This window comes from Phaethon aethereus (genome assembly GCF_964289735.1).
Source record: "Phaethon aethereus genome assembly, chromosome: 2".
NCBI lineage: Eukaryota > Metazoa > Chordata > Aves > Phaethontiformes > Phaethontidae > Phaethon > Phaethon aethereus.
The window spans coordinates 2,885,222-2,909,026 of NC_138582.1; positions in this window are offsets into that span (position 1 = coordinate 2,885,222).

Below are 23,805 nucleotides of genomic sequence, written 5' to 3' on the forward strand. Positions count from 1 at the left end.
CCGGACATGGGATCTTCTACCATGTGGAAGAATCCTATGTGGGAATCCCCACTTCAGATCACCCTGCAGGTCTACTTTGATCTCCAAAGTAAGATTGGAAAGACCTTAGTTTATTTTCTAATGGTCACAACTCCTCACCCTTCAAATGCTTTCCTCCATCCCATGACACATTCTCCCTGGCCAAACAACCAAAGAGCAAGGGGAGTTCAGGAGCTGCCTGGACCCAGCTCAGAGCTGAAGGTTCCTCAGGATGTGGGAATGGGAAGGAAGAAGGGGGCAGGTTCATTCATCTGTAGGCCACATTATGATTATTCCGTGACCAGGACCAGTTCATCCTTTCTGATGAGAGCCTCATGCACAGAAGTATGGAGTGGGGGAAACAAAGACACCATAAAATGCACCACGTTATGAGTGGCAAGGAGCAGGGAATGGATGCAAAGGGGTGAAAGGAATTACAGCATGAAAATTTGCTTTCTTTGATAGAATTATAAAATTATTGGGTGAAAGGAAATTTGCAGATTTAATATGCCAGTTAATGATGAGGCATTTGAAACAGTCTCTGATCAGTGCTGATCAGAGCACTGCTGAGTTTGAAATTGGTGGATGCATAGAAAGCAAACAGTGAGCTTTATCCAGGCTAGTGTATACCCACAGAATGCTCTCAATAAATTTTAGTTTTGGTAAAAAATGTTAATAATGTCTTTAATTAAGTATTAAAGAACAGGGTTTTGTTTGGGGTTTGGGTTTTTGTTTTTTTTTTGTTTTTTTTTTGAACCAGGACATAGAAAAATCAAGCTCTTGGGAATCTAAAGTAATTCAGTGTACACAGTGTTTGCAATATTTACCCTTTCCTGTTGACCGAGGCCACAGTTACAGCAGAAGACTGATGGAGAGCCCCAACTCCAGTCCCACTGTCTCTAGTGACTGAATGAGATGCTGCACACAAGTACCTGAGGTGAACAAATTTTCTCATTTGCTGTTTCCCGAGAAATCACAGGATACTGAAACCTCTATTTTTCCACACACAGAGTCAACTCCAGACTGGCCAGAAGGTCAGCTAACCATGCACTCCACTTCTCAGTATGGATATATTCATGTGGCCACAGGTAACACAGCAGCCACATGAACTTTAACAAATATGTCCTGAAATCTCTTCCCTGCAGAAGGGGAGTGTTGTTAACTCCCCTGTACTCAGGGAGAAATAGTTCAAAGGAAGTAACTTCCCTGTGCAGACGCACACAGAAGATAAATGAGAGAGAGATGGACAAAACCAAGACCTTGAGAATCCAAATCCAGTGCCTTAATAGCAGCCTGTCTTACTTTGGGATATAAGGTACACGTGAGTCACAAGGAGGTGTCACGTGGATCACAGTGTGGATCAATGTCAGATAGAGCATGTCCAGAGAAGGGCAATGAAGCTGGTGAGCTGTCTGGAGCACAAGTCTGATGAGGAGCGGCTGAGGGAACTGGAGTTGTTCAGTCTTGAGGAGGCTGAGGGGAGACCTCATCGCTCTCTACAGCTACCTGAAGGGGGGTTGTGGTGAGGTGGGTGTTGGTCTCTTCTCCCAAGTAACCAGCGATAGGATGAGAGAAAATGGCCTCAAGTTGTGCCAGGGGAGGTTTAGATTGGGTATTAGAAAAAATTTTTTTACGGAGAGAGTGGTCAAGCATTGGCACAGGCTGCCCAGGGAGGTGGTGGAGTCACCATCTCTGGAAGTATTCAAAAAACATGTAGACACAGTACTTCAGTGGTCATGGTGGTGTTGAGTTGGTGATTGGACTTGATGATCTTAAAGGTCTTTTCCAACCTTAATGATTCTGTGATTCTGTGATCAATCTGCTTAACAGCTATGTTAGCAATATGGAAGAAAGAGGTTGGAGAATCCTAGCGGCCACTATGCATTTGAGACTGGTACAGAAATCAGTAAGGACATCACGCACAAGGGAGGAAACAACAGAATGGGTTTAAGTTCTCAGGGCCTAAAGACCTGTCAGGAAGCCTGCTATCGGCGAAGATGTGTGAAAAAAAGCAGTCCCCAGTGCTCTGCGCAAGCATTACAGGTGAGGTGTTGAGCTTGAGGTAAAAAGACTTGTTGTGAAGGGCCCAGCTTGAGGGTCTCTGCAGATCACCTCCAGAACCTCCCTTTGGAGGAGGCAGAGACAGCAGTCCAGGAAAGACTGCAGAGCTGGGAGCCAGGACCAATCTTAAATGAAGAACAAGTTAGGTAACAGTCTATTTTTTTCCCCCACTTACACAGGATTGTAAGTCAGTGTTATTGTGCTAGATATTTGGTAAAACACAATATGCCTCACATTGTGAGCCACCTGAAAATGCTGACTAGAAACTCAAAAGCAGTGTAATAACTTGTGATAAAAAAGGAAAGTGATAACAACGGAGCTGAATAATGATATCCGAAGTGTTGAGAAGTCATACAGGAAAAACTGAAGACATCAATTAAAAGGCCATGCACTTTGGGATAGAAAGAAAAAAATAGCAATGATATGGGGCCCTGTGCTAGATGGAGATGGCCTGCTTATAATGCCTAAAAAAAAATGTACAGTGAATATTTCTTTGGAATAATAATAATGGGGGAAAATTAGTATCACCTTTGGGTGTCAAAGCCTTTTCCAGTCATTCAGAAACCAAGAGCATTGTAATGCATGTCTACTGATAGAAATACATTGAATGTTTATGCAGAGTGATTTACACCCTGAAATTCTGAAAGATAGGGCAAATTACTGCATTACATTTTGGGGTCAGCTTTTGAGAAATCTTCAAATGTGAGAGGAAATGCAGAATGCATGGGAATGTAGATGTCACATGTCTGCTGAACTAGAATTAAACAGATCTGGTGTTGCAAAGCTGCCTTGTACATTCTTCTGCCTTTGCTACAGAGCAGCAAACTTTCCCAAAGCATTTGATTTAGTAGTGATGACAAAATTAGCAGTTGGAGATACTGGTAAAGTACATGGTAAATAGAATAAACAGTTAAATTATTAGGGACTACTCATCAGTGGAGAAAAAAGGTGTTTCTAGTGGCATACAGAGGGGTGATTTCTACGCTTGCTCCACACAGCATGTGTAGCAACAACAGCGTTAATAAAAATGTGTGACCTGACTCAGTGAACTGGTAAATCAAGAAGGGTGTGCCCAGCCCTAGAGACAGCCGCCTTCATCACTGGATGAGCCAGTGACCACGAGCTCCCAGTGCAATGCTGTGCCAACAAGACTTAATTCAGTGATTGGTTTTACATAGTGGTGAATATGACTAAAACTTTTATTAATGTCCTCTGTTCCTCTCTTGTTTTGTTTTTCTTTTTTTTTTTTTTTTTTGGCAGCAAACAGAGGAATGTAGAAAAGAAGAAAGAGGGGAAGGACAGAAAAATTGCAAATTTAATGCTGAGGGATTTTTCTAAAGTCTTCTCCAGATATCACTAAAACTAGGAAAAATTCAAAATTACAAACAATTTTTTTGTTTGTTTTTTTAAGGAAAGAAGTAATTTTTATGCAAAAGAAACTTTAAAAGAAAATCTTGCAAGTAGCTCTATTTAGAACTCTGGAAGCAAGACTGACCTTAATGCCAAGAAAGGTTCTGTAGAAAGTAAATGAGGCACCGAAAGACTTTATAATTGCCCCATTAGCCTTGTTTCATCTTTTACATCTATGACACAATCAACACAGGCACCCTGAGAATCTGAGAAGAAGGGTTTGTACTCACTTGCAGGATGATGCTATACTACCTATAGTACAAGCTATCCAATTTGAACTGAACTCTGCCAGCCCACTTAATTTCTGCTGCAATGGGACAGGCAGCAGACTCAAAGGCATTTATCATTTCTTTCCTCCCATCCAGAACAATACAGGAACGAAGGGCATAGAGTCACTGCCAAGGAGTTGCACGGTTGTCATTTAAACTGTAATTCAGCCAGAGCCCATGGAGGACCATCAGCCTTGTTGGGCCTGGAGTTGCAGGATTAATGGAGCCGAAGTGGAGCAGAAGCTTTTTACATGCAATTCAGGAAATGTCTAGACTTTGTGAGAAACCTGTTAAATTAGAATGGCAGGATGTTGCGAACAGGGAAGCTCTTCTTGCTCTTGGCAAGAAGATCAGTTAGTGGAGCAGGGGAAGCAGTAGGATTGATTGTGGTGGGGTGTCTCGTTGTTGCTATTTGGAGAGTGATGGAGTGGTTGGCAAGGTGAAGCATTGTCTGACTCACGACTGACATCTCTAAATAAAGGTGGGGTATGGCTAGAAGGGAGATAATTTTGGGGCATCTCATACGAAATTGTAGCCCCGTGGCAAAACTGTGGTTGACCCCAGCAACAGCTGAGGAGGGAGGAAGAAGGACTGGTAAGGTTGATTGGTCAGTGAAATCATTTTAAGGTGTCCTTTCAACAGGCATCCATCCTGCTTTATCTTGATCTGTGTTCAAGCTTTCCCCAGCTGAGGCTTTCTAACAAGCCCAAGAAAAGTAAGTCATGCCAGTTGACCAAGGTACCTGCAACTATGGTTGCCCCATGCAATCTCGTGGTGGTCTCTATAACTCTGTTTAAGACAGCATGTGTAGTTACCTTCCAACTGGCCAAGAGTTTCCATTATTTCAACCTGCACTTGCTACTTGAAATTCCTTGTTGTTTCCTCTCATCCCTGCTTAGTTCCCAGACTTGTGTTACTAGTTCCTGTGCTAGCTCCAAATATTCAGTTTTTCAGAACCAGTTATGTCAGACAATTACAGTTGTTTTCCCAAGATAGGGTAATGGGTTTTCTGAGTAGGAGAGAAGCAGCAGAAGTTACATGCTGGCATTAGAAAGGCTCTGGCCAGTGTTTCATATGACATTTTCCTAAGCAAGATAAGGAAGCATGGTGAAGATGAATGTGAAAAAGCGGGTAATGCAGAGTGATGGTGGGTGTCATGCTGTCAAAATGAATGCATGCATCTAGAAGGAACCTGCCAGACGCCTGCTTGGATATCCATGTAGGACCATAGCTTACAAGACACATACTCCTCTTTCCCCAAGACTACCCATCTGCTTTTTTCAGCCCCAGCAAGGTCTCTCACTCAGCTGCAGTTCATAGAATCATACTTCCAAAAATGTGGAGCCACTGATGAAAACTGGTTAGGGGAGAGCAGGGAGAAGAGTGAAGTGCCAGAAAGCTGGCTTCAAGGTGTCTTGGCCATGGGATGTTTGGTCTTTTAACAGTGTTACCTCGGTGTGAAAATGTTCCCATAACCTCCAGTGTTCCCATACTCTCTGTGAAGAGCTTAGTCCTGCTTTAAGAAGGGTTTTACGTCAAACAGGTTTAATCTGGACCCATTTTTGAGCCCTTCAAAGGTGGTTCTCCATCTGTGGCTCACAGGACACCAGCAAGCAAAGCTCTGAAGAAATGTTTTTAGAACCAAGGAGATGAAGGAGGTGCTAGGATCTCAGATCTCTGATCTCAGAAACTCTGCTCTTCAGGCTTGGTTCTGCAGAGAAAAAAAGGAGAGGCAAGATTAAGCCTAAGAAAGACTACCTAAAAAAAATAATATATCTTGCAGTCTTATTTTCTCAAACATATTTAACTGAGTATTTAACCAGCACACATTCTCACCCAGGGCAAGACACCCAAAATAGGAAGAGGCCAACTAATTAGGTAGAAGCTTTCCAGGAAAAAAAGTGACATTCCTCTGACACAGGGCAAACATTTTTGGGATGAACCAGGGATGAACCATTTTTGGGATGAACCAGTTGCTGTACCTCCTTCTTCTGGGTGATGGAAAATGAAGTGTGAGAGAAGAAGATGGGGGTTGGGGTTTCCATGGAGCTTAAAAAAAAGTGAAAGATGCCGTTACACTCGTATTGGCTGCTTTGCACGATTACTGCTCTGGCTGGGGATGGGAGCCCGAGCAATGCAGGGGTTCAGGCTGGCAATCACAAGGAGGGGAAAGTTTGAGAGCCTGACAGACCACATAGTCTGACCTACCAAAGCAAATCAGACATTTCCTGAATCTTTTATAGAAGACACCAGGGATTGGGCCTTCACCACCTGCTCTCATTCTGTCACTGCTCTTTTAATTTTCTTTATCTATTACGTTAATAATCCTACCGGTATTTTTAGCGGGTTCCCTAGGAGATATATCTCTTCCAGTCTATGTGTTTCCTCGAATACCGATAGTTGAATATCCTGATACCATGATTACCTGCTAAAAATGTTTTAACTTTATTTTATATAGAGTTTCCTACTAAAAATATCTACTAAAAATTGTTTTCTAAATTACCTCTATCCTGTGAATATGTGTGTGAGAGAAAATAGTTTTTGAAATGTCATTTGTTGCTGCTAAATTTTCAAATTAACTGCAAGTTTAATGAGAATTATTGCTCTAGACAATCCCATATGAGATCTTCCAAACTTTTATCTGTTGATATTTGCCAGCTACGATCATCTTTCATAAATCAGAATGCAGAACTATTCAGTAGTTTTAAGTGTGAAAGCTCATTTGCTTGTTTATTTACCAAAACAAAGTAAAGAAAAACCTCTTTTTACTGAATAGGCATTTATTCAGCAAAGCATGCGAACCTCTGCTGTTCCTCGCAGTTTTCTCATCGTGGCTATCTTGAACAACTGTGCATTAGGTGCTTATTTTTTCTTATTGCTGCTATCTTTTTTTTTTTTTCCAGACCACATACATCCATTTTCTTGAAGCCTACCCCTCGTTAACACAGCATTCACAAGTGGGCACACTCATCTGACTTCCGTTCCTTAAGCATCATGGAGCCCATGACAGCACTGCAGCACTTCACCCATGGCCACGCAGTTTCTTCACAGCCTCATGTATCACACTTTATCAAGGCTTTTTTGTAGAGCCACAGAAATCTTCATATCACAGCTCCTTGCAATGGATTCTCTTTGATTATTGAGATTTTCCCCTCCAGAGGACACTCCCCATTGCTTTTTTTTCTCTATTGCACTACTGCAAACAATTTTCTTTCTACAGAAGTCACACCTTCCTGGGCAGCCTGTCCCAGGCTCATTTGGTACCTTTATAAAGCCACACCTTGGTACTGCAGGTGTGTGTTTCTATGCCCTCACAGCTATAATTAGTAATTCCAGGAGCAAACTGGCATCTAGAAATATTCTTCCATGAAAGTCTGCATGAAAAAAAAAAAACCAAACTGTATTCCATCACATTGCTATTATATTAATTCATTGCATTCAGGCTGTGGTAGCATCCAGACACTATATCAACATTCTGCTAAAGGACAAACCCTTCCCCAAAGAGCTTAACACCATACCGGGTTTATGATATTGCTGAACATTAATTATGCTCCAGCTGTTCTCCCCACAAAGGTAACAACTATGTTCTTTTCAGACGGGGTCTCAGGCAACTCAGTGGTTTGGCCTTGGTGGTGTTGGGTTGATGGTTGGACTTGATGATCTTAAAGGTCTTTTCCAACCTTAATGATTCTGTGATTCTGAACTTTCTCGTATCTGAAATAAAAAGTGTTTAGAAGGCTGATCCGATTCTAGATTATCACCAGACCAGGGAAGAACTGACCTTGAACTTTTAGGATTTGGCATAAAGAGGAGTGTGAAATAGCACCAAAACTTGTTCTCCAGGGAGAACCTATGTCTGCTCTTCCCTCAACCCCTTTCAGCAAAGGTTTCTCCACCTGATATTTGCAGGGTAGGCAAAGACTTTCAGGAGAAGAAAGAGAGGACAGGTAGAGCAGAGAAGATAAGACAGCAGTGATATAAAATGAAGCTACAAGGTGCCCCCAGCCCTGCATAATCAATGTCCTAAATCAGCCAAAACATTCTGTCGTCTGGGTTCAAAAAAACCAGCACTTTCAGGAGGTGCTTTGTTTGCCTACTGCTCGGCCAGAGAGAAATTTGACAGTTTGGAGCAGTAGCTCAAACTAACAAGTGTCTGTGTCCTCACCCTGCAGGAGAGGCAACAAGCAGGCAGAGAATTTATGTGCTAGTGGAAATCATCTTATTATTTTCAGCAGTAAATTAAACTCTGCAGACTAAGAAGCACTCGCACACCTTGGCTTACAAGCATCAATGCGCACTTATATGTAAGAGTGCACGCATACTAATATTGAAATGTTTGCATAATAACACATATATAAGACCTGAGAAATGCATTCGCAAGGTCATGTATAGATAAGGATAAATCTCTGAATAAAGATGCAAATCAGTAATGCAAAATCTCGGATAACTGCTATGCAGCTGCGTGGTTGTGGGGAAACATCTTTTTCTAATAGTAATAACAGAGTCGATGACTTCCTCAAAATACGGGATTGATTCAAACATGAGGGAGCTTCTTTCAAGGAAGTTGTTCTGAATTTATTCTTGTAACTGGTCAGATGCATTTCTTCAGATGTCTATTAATTACAGACTCACTAGCCTAGAAAAAAGCTGATGCTCATCTCTGGACCGCACTGGCTGAGATGACTCCTTCAACCCACATAATTAAAAGAGCTGCTTTTCTCAAGAAGCATAAGGCTCAGATCTGTGGTCCTTTCCATATGTTCCCACCTGTCAGCTGGGCTGTGGTAACTATCAGTCTGTATGCTGTCTGCATTCACTGCAGCTTGAGCTAAATCGAAGTAAAACCCAGCCGTACTGGGCTAAGAGTGCACTCAAAACCAGTTACTGTAGCTGAGCTCATAGGCTGACGGCTCCCTTGGGTCTCAGGACCAGCCCTACTCAGGGACCTTTACTATCTCTGTGGATCCATACTCATAGAGTAATAGGAGATGCTGAAATGTGACTTAGTAAAGTAATTAGTAATTCCTAAATGCACAGGGTCGGTTATCTTCACCAGCACCCAATACATTCAACAATGCCAAAACAGCTGAAATGAGTCGGTAGCTGCAGAAGAGCCTGTTAGCATCAATATGCTGGATTTAACTGCTTTTTTTTTTCTGTTTTGCACCAAAATAGCTTGTCTACATATGGTAGAGATCATCCCAATGATTTATCTATCTCATCGACTTCCCAGTTCCACAGCTGATGAAGATATGGGGAGGAATTTCATGTAAGCATCAGAAAGAAGCAAATTGGGTTTTCATGGCCCCATGCTACTTTATTCAATTATGCTTTCCCATGTGAGGGTATCCTACTGGGGTCTCACCCTTGGATTCACTCTTCTTAATGACATTCAATCATTTTGTGCTGAAGACAGTCATTTTCATAGCTGCTTGCATAATAAATTCACAGAGTTACATGCTCACTGGTTCTCTAATTATACCCCATTCCTGCAAAACAAAATGATTAAACTGATTTTCTATTGAAAAAAATGTGAGTCAGCAGTTTTATTTTACTGAAAAAGTTTCAACGTATTTGGTTTTGTTTGATTATTTTCCTTCGCAAATTGGAAGCTCACTGTACTTAAAGGTTAAAACATAGAAAATTACGGGGCCAGTGGATAATTGTCCATTGAGATTGTGGGATATTATGTATTCCACTCTTGGCCTAAAATGATCCGAGTGACCTTGGGAAAGTTAATCTGCATCAAATTTGAAGTTTGTGATACATTGCTACACAGAGGTAGCAGGACCCATTTTGACTAAATGAGTTTCAGACCTGGAGACAGCATAGCTCCTGCAACAACAAAAAAAAATCATTCAGTAGACATCTGGTAGATAACGGAACATGAACTACTCATCTATATTTAGGTTAGTCCAATCACACACCTCAACATAATCTAAACCCAGTAAAATTTCCTGTTTGTGAGATTACTAGACAAATAAATCTAGGAAGCTCCAGAGGAGGTGGTGGAAACCATCAGACCTATGATCACTGTGATTAGAGTTCCTACTATTTTAGGTAACCTGTGCTGATTATTGCAACTGACTGTTGGCTGAGAGGTTTTCTGAGCATCTTTGGCTGTCACACTTTATTGAAATTGCCCTTACTTCCTTGGTTCAGCAGTGGGTGACAGAGGTTGATGACATAATTCTGTCTATAAAGGCACTGGAATCAGTCATTCCAGGTGCTGGTTGTACCAACTAATCACAAGATATAAGATAAACATGGTTCAGAGCCTAAATCCAGTTGAACACGTTAAAAAATAATCCAAGGAATAAGCACAAGCAATAAAGCTTTATTAGGAGGGGTCTGACAGTTTTCCTAGTATATTCCCCAATGTCACACCACCCTTCTGTAAATGGCACCAAAGCCCTCCAACACTGCTGACTACAGAAGCTTCAAGATCTAGGACAGCATTGTCATATCGAGTGCAACAGGAGGGGAGAAACATACCTGTATGGCCATGCTATCATCAGCCAACCAGCCCTTTTCCGTCCCTCATGGCCTAGATGCCATGCAAGGGAACCTTTTCAGTTAATTACTTGTGTACACAAGCAAGAAACCAGGAACAAAGAAGATGGATGCTTAACTTGCAGGTCTTCCTTGCATAAACAAGTGATAGTCCTTCATTTCCAATGTGAAAAATTTGGTTAAAACACCTATGCAGTCAAAATTGGAGGATTTTCTAGACACAAGCTATACATGCTGACACAGTTTCTTCTGCAGCTGAAGACGACATTTCCAAAATGTCTTTAAATTTACTGACTCAGGTACAGCCAGGAGTGTGTCTGTGGTAGCAGGGAGCTCAGCGTGGGTTTAATCACCTAAGATCAATTAAGTTTTCCCAGCAAGTGTCACTGCATAGATTGCAGTTTCTGTATCTGAGCAGGCCACTTTGGTACACTCCTCTGCAGAGACAGCAGCACAAACCTGTCCTGAGGTGGGACTCATCTCACCTGACATATGGGATAGGTTTTGTCTGATCAAATAAAGACAGAGATGAGATGACTCATGTCCTAAGAACCCCTGACTCTACTGCTCACTCTTCCTTGACCATAAAGGGAGCCAGCAGTGATGGCCTTTGGTATTGACACTTCCAGTATAGACCCATGCTAAGTCATGCAAATCCTGCTCTAAGCAAGCCCAACTCACTCAACTCATCTTCTTTTCATACCCACACAGAATATATCTGCTGCCAGGGTATTTCATAACTTAGTAGGGTCCCGATGAGTTGAGGTTGTGCTCTTTAACCTTGTTGTGATGCATGGCAGCTTAGACCATATACTGTCTGGGAGAGCTTGGTTTGTACAGTCTGCATTCACATCCATCTTGTATGGAGTCAGTGAGTATAGACTGACATCAATAATCCTGATATAACCCTGATAAACGGAGCTGTGTCTTGCAGGAAAAGCAGTAGGAGTTGGTCTTCTGAGAGGGCAGTGGGTCTGTCTGCACAGTCTACAGTGCCAAAGCCCTTTCACCTTGGGCTGAAGTTGCTAGTGGGTGCAATGGCAAGATGATTTTCGTGTCCCCTTAGTGTCTCCTGGCAGATCTCCCGGCTAAAAATCCGACTTATAACCCCTTCGTTTTAAGGGCCTACTGGAAAGCCTCTTAGTCCTTGTGGGCATGTCCATAAATGAACAAAGTTAATTGTCATCATTACTGTGTGGATAGAGGATCTATGCCATCACTGTTTGTCCTACCGCTGGCTTCTGTCACCATCCATCCCTCATCTTTGTTGCCTTTCAACATTGTAAATTCTTCACAGCACAGAACTTGCTCTCTAATTTGTCTGTTAAATGTCTAGTCTAGAAATTAGTCGCAGCCATCCTCATTAACAATAGCTTGTACTTATTCCTTCATAAACTGATGAATGAAAAGCTCTATAAAAGTGCAAAAAAAAATTATTTCCCCCAAGAGGAGGGTTTGCAGAGTCATTGCTCAAAGCAAGCCAGCAGACTTTCCCATCTAACTGAAATCCACCACAGCACAACTCTGTTGCCAGAAGCATATCTTGTTTTCCTATCTCTTTTTTTTTAAATTTTACTTTATCTTCTGATTGATGCTTATGAAATTAAAGGAGATTATGATTTTAACTCTTTGGTTTTAGAGCCATGAGCAACAAAAGCTACTAGCACTGCCATCTGCAAATTGCAAGAGACATAAAACAGTGTAAAAGAAAGGAAAAATATGCATTTTCCACTTAGCAGTATATTTCAGCAGCAGATTAATTTACTGTCTGACAGTTGATGCTTATTGTTTGCAAACTCCATATCTACAACTGCATATCAAGCTGAAAAGCATCATCTAATCAAAGAAGGGATAATCTAACAAGAAACCATTCACATATGTCTTTCTTTAAAGTTATCCATGCACATGCATGCTAAAAGTGTTGCAAGAACAGAGGTCCACTAACCTGGTACCTATCTGTGCCTCCTCGGACAAACTGTGATTCACTGACCTTTATTTCAGTCGAGACAAAGAAGTGTTGATGCCATTGCACAAAGACTCAAGACAACACCCAGACCATGAGTACAGTTCTGCCAACTCATATCCCAGAAAGAGGCATTCAAGTGGGAATAGAAGAGAAAGTCTAAAAGGGGGAGCAAGTGAAAAGGAGATCCTTTGGGTCACAACATGCCTGATTTTTAATATGTGATGGCTAAGGTGAGAAGTTGACATAGTGGTCCAGGAAATTCCTCTTCCCCACCTTCCCATATATGTAAGATGTTATTAAAATGGTGAACCAGCAGTACAGCCTTGAGTGCACTGCAGAAAAAGAGTACATTTTTTTTTAAATCTAGACTTGTTTGAACTCTATTAAATATTTGCTTCACTGGCTCTAAGCTTGTCCAAGCCAACCTGAATGATTATTGTTATTATTAACAGAGCACAAAGTGAGAAAAGAGAGGGGGTTTTATTTAAATAGGTTATTCTTCCTGCAGCTGGCTGTGCTGCAGAGGCCTGGCAACGGTTCATATTATGGGCATTACCAATTCCTTAGAGCTTTTCAAGGGAGAAGCTTACTTTGACATTCTCATCAACTCTTCTCTCCCCTGTTTATTGTCCAAAGATTGGATGATGTCCTCTCACAGTACTAATTGCATTTTTAAAGCCATCTATGCAGTTCTGTCTTTGTGCTAGCACTTTTCTATGGTATTTTTACTTCCTGCTGTTCACCGAAGAAATAATTTTTGTGGTTTCAGTGAGACTTTCTTCTCTTTCTTTCCTACCTAGTAGAGCAAAGTCAGCTGTGGCTGTATAAATCTGTAAGAAATCAGCATGAAAAAGTTAAATAAAAGTACATTACAATAAACATACTGCGTCTGATCAAAAAACAATGTCACCACATGTCCTGACTGAGAGTGAGGCAAAGGAGTACAAAAATAAAGTAGGCAGACACTGATACTGGCCAGGATCTTAATGACCCTCAATGAATTTTTCCATAGAAACAGCACTGTCCTGTGGCAAGAAGTGCCACAGCTCAACCATGTGCTGCCTGTGGAGAACCTACCCTATTCCCCACCACTGCCTCCACATCCATCATGATTTTATCCCAACAAAATGTCTCTTTTCATGACAAGAGTGTACATCTATTTAATCCTTTCCTTTTCTACTGCAGTTGCTCCTCACCATCCTTCTGTCATCTTCTCTGAGCCTTTTCCAGGGCTTCTAGAGCCTTTTGAGAGGGGAGGACAAGAACCACACACAGTATTCAAGATGCAGGTCCAAAATGCATTTGTTCAGTGGCATTACAAAGATTTCTGTTTGGCTTTCTATTCTCTCCTTAATAATCCTTAACATTCAATTTCCTTTTTTGATTGCTATAGAGCAATGAGCTCATAATTTCATTCAACTGTCCATTATAAGCCCCAAATGTCATTCCTCAGTAGCGATAATCAGCTCAGAGCCCATCACTGTGCATGCAGAGTTAGAACTGCTGTTTTCCTTGTGCACAACACTTGTATTTAATGCCACTAAATTTCACCTGATGTTTTATTGCCCAGGCATCCAGTACAGTAAGATAATGCCAAAACGCTTCACAGATGGTGTCAGGAGGCTGCAAGTGTGGGGCTGATCCACAAGGGAAAGTGAGCTGAAACCCAAGGGCAACAGCAAGGCAGGGAGAGATCTCACCAGCAAGGTGTAGTAATTACCATATATATGAGATTTTCTGCGTAAAATCTTATATGCCCCTTCACTACTTCCTTAGGGGGAGAGCTGGAGTCTGATCCTTTTCGGTCCAAACACACCACTCCTCCTTTTTTTGACATTGCACCCTTATTTAAAGTTGGGTGTTTGAATTTTGCAGTCTAATCAAGCAGTTTACAGCCTGGCCAGCTGACAGTGACAATGCAATATTGTGATTTTGCAGTTCATTTCAATGGGAAGTGTCTGATGTACCAGATCACCTCCTGTGTTTCTACTAAAATACCTCAGTAGCTGCATTTAGCCTCCATGGCAGAAAGTGTCACAGAGAAAATCTAAATGCTCCCAACTCATTGCTCCAGGCAACTATAAAATCCTTCCATGTAACCAGATTAAGAGTTTCCTACAGATCTAGTCCCTGCAATTCTATTCTCTTAAGATAGGTGATACTCAGTCTTTTTGAGGCTGGACCCCAGGAATCCTTGAAGGAAGAACTGTGCATCATGTCTTCCGGTTGTGGATGTCACCGTAAGTTTAGATAAAGGCTTCGCATGATGTGAAGATCTGTCTGTAAAGTTGGTAGGTGAGGTAAGCGTGGATGCCAAAAGCAAGGTACAAACAAGCTTTCCCTTGTGATTAGTGGCTTGTGATTTCCCTTGTGATTAGAAACAGCAACCCCCAGATCCCCAGGAGCTCATCCACAGAGATCTGTGTGGTTGAGTAAGTGCCACAATTTGGGGGCCAGTTTGCGCATCGGTGTGGGCACAGCTATTCAAGTGACGCACTGAGAAGCCACGCAGGCTGCATGTCCCTGGGGAGACAGCTCTGTCCTGTTGAAGTGCTGCCACTCATTTTAATGAATGGGACCCTCTCCACAGATGACAATCAGCGGATGCTGACAAGGCAGCATGTGTTGAACTGAGGAATTTTTGGTTCTCCTGATCTGACAAGTGCTTCTTAGATGTTTATCAATTGATGTCAAAAATTCAGAGCAGAGTTACGACTGCATGAATGAGAAGGGACAGCCAAAGGGTGTTGTATTTACTGTGCTTGCCCAATTTGAAGACAAATTAGTAGATATACACATCAGTACACTCTTCCAGTTTTTATGTTGGTGATTTACTAAGTAGAGACGTTAACAAGGCCCAGCTCATCTTTTGTGGAGGGGCTACAAAATAGCTCTCTGCACAGCAGGTCAGTGAAAATCTTTGGCTAACAGAGCACAAGGCACACGTTGGAAGTGCAATGGTCAGAGCATCTTCTATGGGGAAAATGTGCCTGTGAGATCTGCTTCTATAAAAGACTGTATTATCTTCATATTGTTCCCCCTTCAGTAATAACGTAAGATCCATCCCAGGGGAAGTAAAAGAAAATTGCCCCAGCACCATTTAAAGGGATTTGGTAGAAGAGGTAGGAAAATTATTCTTGTTATAAGACAGTGCATACAGAGATGGGCATTTGGAAACGTGCTGGGTTATTACAATGCTGCTACTAATGACTGTGATACATCATTTCAACTTGTTGATTTTTCTTTCCTTAATTTCCAGATTTTCCGTCTGTTGCTTATCCTCCACCCATTCTGGGAGTAAACAGAGACATCATGTGCCTGAGCTGCAAAAAAGTTACTTTCAGCAGCAATTAACTTGTGGGGGTTTTTTTCTTTCTTTTGCAGAAAAGCCAATCTTTCAGCTTTACCCTTCAGTGTTACCTTTTCAATTTTATCTTTCAATTTTCTTTTCCAATTTTACCTTTGTAACATCTCAGTGATTTATGAAAGTATTGTTTCTATTCTAGAAATAGGGGGAAGTGTGGCAAAGGGTAGTTGAAATCTCTTGTATAAAGACCCAGCGGAAGTCTCTGAGAGGGCTCAGAGGAGAAGCTGCTTCTTTGGCGTCCCAGCTCAGAGAACTCAACACACCCAAATGATGGACTCAGACTACATTCCATCAGGAGGGGATTTTTTCCCACACCTTACTGAGATCCCAGGCATAGGAAGCTTCTGGCATTGCTGTGGGAGATTTGGCTTTCCTTGCCCTTCTCCCTCTTGGAGAAGTGCTGCCATGCGATGCCAACCCCAGCTACAAAAAATGTGTGCAACTCTTTGTCAGGTGAATAGCTCAAGAGAATATATGAATAGCTCCCGGAAGACCCCAGTAAGAGTCCAGGGGTCTTGGCAAGGCTGCCCAGAGGCCCTTTGTAAAAAAAATATGGAAGATCTGGATCTATCTGCCACTTTTTCCTTCTTTGCTTTGGAAGTCACCCACTTTCGTGACACTCACAACGTCTTTCACATTTTTGTCAGGGAGCAGCTCTGTTTTGAAAGGGCCGTGAATCACATCTATCAATCTTCAAGAGAGAAATAATCAACAGATGGTCATTAAGGATCACGTGGTTCCACCCAGATCGGGAGAGGCAGCAGAAAATGAGCATTTTTCCTCTTGGAAAGTCATGTGTTCAGCCCCATCCAGCCTAGCAAAAAACACATGACAACACCAATGCTTTGTGTACGGTACCAAAATCAGTACATAAAGCTCCAGCCTCAATCAGAGGAGAGTGTTTACCTTTACTAACCAGAAGGAGAAAGAGAGGAGTGTTTTAAGGCCACATAAAAGAAATACTAGATTGCTGAGATCCAAACAGAGTTTGGTCTCCTGTGGTGGGTTCACCCTGGCTAGACTCCAGGTGCCCATCAAAGCTGCTCTATCACTCTCCCCCTCAACTGGACAGGGGAGAGAAAATACAATGAAAAGTTAGTGGGTCGAGGTAAGGATGGAGAGAGGTCATTCACCAATTACCATCACAGGCAAAACAGACTCAACTTGGGGAAATTAATTTATTACCAATCAAAATCAGAGTAGGGTAATGGGAAATAAAAACAAAATCTTAAAACATCTTCTTGCCACCCATCCCTTCTTCCCAGGCTCAGCTTTGCTCCTGACGTCTCTACCTCCTTCCCTCCAGAGGCACAGGGATGGGGAATGGGGGTTGTGGTCAGTCCATCACACATTGTCCCTGCTGCTCCTTCCTCCTCAGGGGGAGGACTCCTCACCCTCTGCCCTGCTCCAGCCCGGGTCCCCCCACAGGTGCCATCCTTCAGGAACAGGCTGCTCCAGCCTGGGCCCCCCACGGGTGCCGTCCTTCAGGAACAGGCTGCTCCAGCCTGGCCCCCGCGGGGTCCCAGGTCCTGCCAGCAAACCTGCTCCAGCCGGGGCTCCTCTCTCTCCCCACGGGGCCACAGGCCCTGCCAGGAGCCGGCCCCAGCGCGGGCTGCCCACGGGGTCACGGCCTCCTTCGGGCATCCCCCTGCCCCGGCGTGGGGCCCTCCCTGGGTGCGGGTGCAGATCTGCTCCCCTGTGGAGCTCCATGGCCGCAGGGGCACAGCCGGCCTCCCTGGGGGCTTCCCCTGGGGCTGCCGGGACCCTCTGCTCCGGCGCCTGGAGCCCTCCTGCCCCTCCTGCTCTGGGCCGGGGGCTGCGGGGCTGCTCCTCTCACACGTCCTCACTCCTCTCTCCGGCTGCTGTTGCTGTTATGCAGGTTTTTCTTCCCCTTCTTACCTACGTTCCCCACAGGCGCTGCCCCCGTCGCCGATGGGCTCGGCCTTGGCCAGCGGTGGGTCCATCTCGGAGCCGGCTGCGCTGGCTCTGCCGGCCATGGGGGAAGCTTCTGGCAGCTCCTCACAGCAGCCGCCCCTGCAGCCCCCGGTACCAAAACCTGGCCACACAAACCAAATACATCTCCGTGCTTGGTGTGCAACAAGCAGCTGTCTCTCAACCTGCCATCTTCCATTCCCAACAACAACAAGAAGCCACAGCCATTTTTAATGCCAACAGGTATGAAGGCGAAGCCTCAAAATGCAAATTAGTTGTTTCTTATGCAGATATTTTCATCTGAGCTTGTAGTGAGCTTGTTAGAGGTAGCAACTAAGCAGTCATCACAATAAGGGATTAACTCAGACAATGAATGTCAGTTCGGACTATTTTTGCTTTGGGCAGCTTATTTTTTTAAGCCCAGAGGGTTACAATGGATGGACTTCATCTTTGAACACCTATTACTCTGCTTTGGTTTACGTCCATAGTATGCTGGACCTAACCAAGATGGGAACCCAAAGCACACCAGAACTTGCTCCATCATTGCCCTTGGAGTCTGCCTAAACTCAAGTTGTTAACGATGACTTGCTATCCTGGAGAAAGACACTTTAGGGCCCTTTTTAAGTCAGAGTATCCGAGACTAGTGAAATGGAGTCATTCTCTGTGCCAGCTGGAAGCTGTTTGATGCTCTTATGAAGACAAAAATTGAACTGATCAGAAAATGATGGCCCTTTGCTGAAAAACCTCTTGGGCGGGTGGGGGTGGAATGAGGTAAGCATTTTTGTTTGCTATTTTTTTGGGGAAAATGTCACTGCAAACACTAAAATTTTATCTCAAAAATGCTTATTCAAAAATCTCTTTTTGGCTGATGTCTAAAGAAGGGAGAAGTTTGTGGTCTGGGACCCACAGACAAGGTCCTGTAAAATCATTTCACTGACAGTGAACAGTTCTTACTGTTTCGGCGGGAACCAACAACACCACCACCACCCCAAAAAAAAGCAAAACCAAAGAAATAGAAAATATCAAGCAGGACAGAAGATGAACAGTAAAAATACTTACTTAGGGGAAGTAATATATATTCAGGGGATATTTTTGAGCATCTTATTGGGAAAATAATATTTTAATTTCCAGCAGATCTTAGAAAATAATTTATGTCCTCCATTTCCATCTCCACAGTCATTCATTTACTCATTTTTCTGTGATCAGAGGAGGGGCATGCTATATTTCCAAGACTGGGAGGTATGTTGAGAGTTTCTGTCTTTTGATTCATTTTTTTAATACATGCCTAAAGACTGGCATGCTTTTTATGCTCTGCCTCACACCTACACAGCATGCTCTTGTCCAAAAGATAACCATAACATGAAGCAAAATGCAAAGATGAGGAGCACTATCTGGATGCATCGTTGTAGCTTGGATATTTGTTTCAGCCGGAGTTTTCCACCTGGGTATGGAAAACCTGCAGATTGCAAGTATTTCATCCCAATCTGCAACCTGTCCTTCCCACAGCAGTGGGGTGAGCACTCACACTGCAGAGTCCCTTGGGGGTCACTGTAAAAGCAAGCCCCCCAGGTAGTTTTTCTATCATTTTTGTCCTGCTCTTGAGAATGACGCTTTTGTTTTCTTTATGCTTTATCTGCTCCCAGTGGCTCTCCGCTTCAAAATGCATATTGGATCAGGAAAAAAAATTCATTTCGGTTAATCACTCCCAGTTCCCAAAGCCTACCTGAATCACCCCAACATCAGTGTCTGTCATGAGTAATGCATGGGATGGAACCACACACAGTCTGTTCAAGACATTGAAACCATGGAAACACTCCTGATGACAGTTGTTACTTGGGTTGATAATAGAAAAGGGTGGCTGAAGGAAGCTCGTCTTGTCCACCTCTGTTCCCCAAGGCCAGATCATTATTTAACATGAGGATTTTTGGATGTCAGACTTCACCCCCATAAGGTTGCTGCCAGTTTTGGTTAACAGAAAAACTTAAACAAGACCAGAAATCAGCAATTGTGGCATTTTGTCAATAAGATCTAAACACTCTGAACTGGGAGCATGGATCTCAGGTGCAACTCCATGGGACCAAACCACTGTCACAACATTTGGCTACCTTTGGTGACTAACCCAGGTGTGGAAAAGGACAGTTCACTCCAATTTCCTCCTCTAGTGTGGACAGAGAGATGACTAGGACTGAGGGCCATACAGTGCAGGGCTGCTGCTTCAGAGCTTAGACATAATCTGAGTTTAAAAGGCCCTTTAAAAGGCTGAGGAAGAGGATAGAGTTTATAATGAAAGCTGAATCCCATTTCTGTGATAAGCCTCCTTGGAATGTATCCACAGCCCTCCAGAAGCAAGTTGGGCACTAGTGTCTTGCTTCTAGGAAGTCCACCTACCCTGTAATAAATCTTATGCAGGTTTTCAAGGGAAGCATTAGAGGTTTTTGAATTGCTGTACCATCCTCCCCACTGCCCCATCTTTGGAAAGACTGTCCAAATCTGGGCACTCACAATTGCCAGCTGTTTTACAAATGATGGCCAGAGGGGCAGAGGCCAGGGAAAGACTTCCACAATCTGTAGGCAATGAATATCACAAGGTGAAGGGTACCTGGAAGAGGGAAAGAGCTTGAAGAGCATCAAAAACTAGGCAGACTTTAGCCTGTCTCCTGTGCCCAGCAGCCTCCCTGTTCAGACATTTTAGTGATGGGAGGAACTAGAACGGGTGGAGGAAAACCTTTTTCTTTTCACTTTGTTTTCCAGTCATGCTCATGATGGTTAATTCAGTAAGAAGAAGGGTTTAGGTGTAATATCCCACTCCTCAGTGTCTCACTCCACGCAGTCTCAAAACCAATCTTTCCATTGTGCCTTCTCTTCTCCTCCCCTTAGCATCAACTTTTCCATGCTCAGAACAGCATACCCGCTTCCACGACACCTGGTACCTCTCCCATCTATTTGGAAGTGTTTCCCCAGACCCTCCCTACTTGTGGGGCATATTTAAATGATACAGAGCATCTAAAATATGCATCCTTGCGTGTGGAAGCAGCATCTAAAATTAGGCTGTAGTCTGAAAGTGAAGAAGGGAAAGAATCTCAGGCTAGTTATCTAGTTATTTTGCATCTTCCTGAGTCACTCATGTGGAAGCCAGCAGCTGCTGGGCGACACAGAGTGATACATACACCGCAGTGGAAAGATATCGGTGCTAACAATAGCTCATATACATGGATCGTCTTTCACGATCCAGCTTCAAAAAGTATCAAAAAGATGTAGAGCACATACTTGGAGTGCTTCATCCACCCCTGCAGTGATGGGGAAGAAAGGTTGGATGAACAGACTCACAAAAGCTCTGCGGGCTTTGAAGAAGGTCGTTCCTGCTCAACAGTGCTCAAGAAACCCCTGCGGCAACACCAAAGCCCAAGTCAGCAAACTCTTGAGTAACTTTTCTCACCTGAATAGGCCCAGAAAAAGTCAATGAGATTGCCACATGCTTTAAATAAACATGCTTTTCAATTAGCGGCTTCCAAAAACTTCCTCAGCTGTGCAGTCTGGTGATATGTCTGAGCATAGTTAGGAATAGACCCCAAATCTGGATGTGAACCAGAGCTTGGTCAATATTCCTGAGTTATATTTCATGTCTCACCTCTTTCTTAGCTTTCTGTCACTGGTGTTCATAAATGACAGAGCCTGATTTCTGATCTCAGTTTCAATCCGGCAAAGAAATTATGTGAATTTTTGGTGGGTAAAACTTGTTTCACAGGAGATAAAGCAAAGCACGACACAGCTCTACTGAGTAACAGACATGGCTAGAAATCATCTGAAGTTTCTCTTCCTAGGTAGATATTTTCCCCCCTCACCAAAGTCATCTTTCTTCATTCAGGACAAGCAACCAAACTATGCTGCAAACTATTCCAACACAAAGATGTTTGCTAGGTAATTATTGCTATTTAAATTATTCTGCATATATCACACAGACATGAATGGCAGATATTAAAATGCAGAGATGACTTAATAAGTTATAGTTATCCAGATGTGTCATTCGTCTAACAAGATGAAAAAAAATTGTTGTTATGTTTCAGATTTACCAGGTGTACAGTAAATAAAATTAGTATATTATATTTCAAAATCCTTGTACGCGATATTGTCCCTGTTAGAATTAAGATAAATGACACCAATAAAATAAGCAGGTTAGGATATATATTTTTTTAGGTGTTGAATCAAAAGTATATTAAACTTGTTGATATGCATATCAAAATCAATGTGAATGAAAAAAAAAATCCCATTAAGATGAATGATTAAAGAGGCAATATCACAGTGAAAGAAAATTGGAGAGTTCTGTGTGGAAGGGGGAAAGAATTTCCAGTACCTGAATTTCTGTTGAGGTTACACAGCAAATATTTGCACAACAGGGAATTTAGCTGCTACTCAGATACACCTTAACTGATCCTCTAATAGACCTCAAGCAAAACAAAGACGACACCCAGGGTGTAATGGCATTTTAAGACTCTATCTTACAGCTAGGTGAAGCACTTATCTTTCTTGATCAGTTATAAATGCAAGGAAAATATGGGATTGCTATAGCTTCTTGCAGCTGAGACTGAAGCTGGTGAATAACCAGGCAAACTGGGTTTATCCCAGGACAATGTGTTTCAACTCGTCTCAATGCAAGGTCAGGTTTTAACAAAGAATGGAAATTACAGACAGGGAAGGGGATTGCACCTTGCCAAACACATTCAGCCAGGCATGCAGAGTCCTGTTGAATAGCAGCAAGCTAGAATAGGAAATACAGTCTTGGATGCCTAACAGGGAAACCGTGAGTGGAAATAGAGTTATTAATGCAACCAGCTCTGAAATACCATGTCTGATCCTCCTGTCCCCCACTGTAAAGGGGGCTGATAAACAGTAATGTGTTTGCAACTGACTGAGAAGAGTGAAGCAGGATCTGAAAAGCTGGAGGGATCAAGGAGCTTGAAAGAAAAAGGGAATTGGATCATCCATGTTCATGTGTTGCAAGCAAAGCACCCTGCAATCCTGTTACGGATGAGAGAAATAAACTTCTCTCTTTAGGCAGCTCACTGTCAAATATTTTAGGTTAGGCCTGTTGCTAGGGCTGTAGCTGTGCATATCTGTTTTAAAAATGGTTGGGTAGAGTCATGGCAGGAGTCAGGTGAGTTTCTCTCATTCAATATATGCATGGACATATGTGGTGGGCTGACCCTGGCTGGGAGTAAGGTGCCCACCAAAACTGCTCCATCACTCCCCCTTTTCCGCTAGACAGATGAGAGAAAAACAGTCTTCAAAAAGGGCAAGAAGGAAGACCTGGGAAATGATAGACCAATCAGCCTCACCTCCATCCCTGGGAAGGTGATGGAACAGCTCCTTCTGGAGGCTATCTCTAGGCACATGGATGAAAAGAAAGTTATCGGGAGTAGTCAGCATGGAGTCACCAAGGGGAGATCGTGCTTGAACAACCTGATAGCCTTCTATGATGGAGTGACTAGCTGGGTAGATGAAGGGAGAGCAGTGGATGTGGTTTACGTTGACTTCAGTAAGGATTTGGACACTGTCTCCCATAACATCCTCACAGTGAAGCTCAGGAAGTATGGGTTGGATGAGTGGACTGTGAGATGGTTCGAGAACTGGCTAAGCAACAGAGCTCAAAGGGCTGTGGTCAGTGGCACAGAGTCCAGTTGGAGGCCTGCAGCTCTTGGTGTTCCCCAGGGACCAGTACTGGGTCCGGTTTTGTTCAGCATCTTCATCAATGACCTAGATGAAGGGTTGGAACATATCCTCAGCAAGTTTGTTGATGATAGAAAACTGGGAGGAGCAGCTGATACACCAGGAGGCTGTGCTGCCATTCAACGGGATCTGGACAGACTGGAGAGCTGGGTGGAGGGGAACCTCATGAAATTTAACAAGGACAAGTATAAGTTCTGCACCTGGGGATAAACAATCCCATGCACCGGTACAGGTTGGGGGTTGACCTGCTGGAAAGCAGCTCCATGGAGAAGGACCTTGGAGTCCTGGTAGACAAGAAGTTCTCCATGGGACAGCAATGTGCCCTGGTGGCCAAGAGGGCCAATGGTCTCCTGGGGTGCATTAAGAAGAGTGTGACCAGCAGGTCGAGAGAGGTTATCCTCCTCCTCTACTCTGCACTGGTGAGGCCTCATCTGGAATATTGTGTCCAGTTCTGGGCTCCCCAGTTCAAGAGAGACAGGGAACTCCCGGACAGAGTCCAACAGAGGGCTACGAGGATGATTAAGGGACTGGAGCATCTCTCGTAT